The following is a 1174-nucleotide window of genomic DNA, read 5'->3' as shown; positions in this document are numbered from 1 at the left end:
TTATGTTCAAAATATTATTTATTTATTTATTTTAACTAACCTATAATTTTATTTCTATTGTTATGTTATCGTTGGTTTTTTAAGATATTATTGAGGAATAAATTACCATTTGTATCCATGAAAGATACAAATGCTGACAAATGTATCCATATAAGAATAAAACGACAATTGTACCCACGGAAGATAGCTTCTGTGTGCCAAGAATACCCTAACGGACCAATTGTGTAACCAACGTCCGGGTACTCTTGGCACACGGAAGCTATCTTTCGTGGTTATAATTGTCGTTTTATTCTTATATAGGTACATTTGTCAGCATCTATATCTTTTATGGGTACAAATGGTAATTTATTCTTTTTTATGTAAACATAATATTTTTATTATAAAAATTATTATAATGTTATATATATTTTACCTCTACTATCAAAATTTTTTGGACCTGTCACTGCATATTGCGATATTAAATGCTTTTAAAAATTAAGAGCAGGTAAGAGATAAAGATTTTAATTTAGAATTATGAGAAAATCTCTAAAAATTATACGATTAATGTTGCGTATAAAGAAGTCTTTGATAAATTGCAATGATTAGGTACTATATAATCAATTAGTATTTTTTTTTATTGTGAATTGTATTATTTTATTTTTTTTGTAGTTTGATATAAATTATTAGATAAATAACATGAGTTTAATTTTAATGCACTAACAGTGTAAAACGTTTTACATAGCCGTGCAATTATATTCGTTCTTTTGGATGATCATACACGCGATCAATATGAAAAATAGTTATTTTTGCTAATAATGTGACGTTATGTAATTAAAATTACTTTACACTGACAGTGCATTAAAATTAAAATTTAAATAATATTTAAATTTTATTTGATACAAAACAAAAATACAATATATAGATGTGCAACGATCAATGTTGGAGATAAAAAAATGTGTATGCACATTTTCTCATAAAAATTAAGACATTATTAATTTATTGCATATTATAATTTTTTTCTTAATTAAACCAATTATTTTGTGATTTTTTGTTATGTACTATTGTTTATTATTCACACGAATAAAAAGATATAAATTGAGTTTGATTTAAAATTTAATATATTGAAGAATTTTTTTTGTTAAAAATACTTTAGATATAGATGAAATATTAAATATTTCTTATGCATCTTACAAAT

Source organism: Arachis ipaensis, chromosome B05, assembly GCF_000816755.2.
Source record: "Arachis ipaensis cultivar K30076 chromosome B05, Araip1.1, whole genome shotgun sequence".
In the NCBI taxonomy this organism is placed as follows: domain Eukaryota; kingdom Viridiplantae; phylum Streptophyta; class Magnoliopsida; order Fabales; family Fabaceae; genus Arachis; species Arachis ipaensis.
This window is presented reverse-complemented; position numbering follows the sequence as displayed.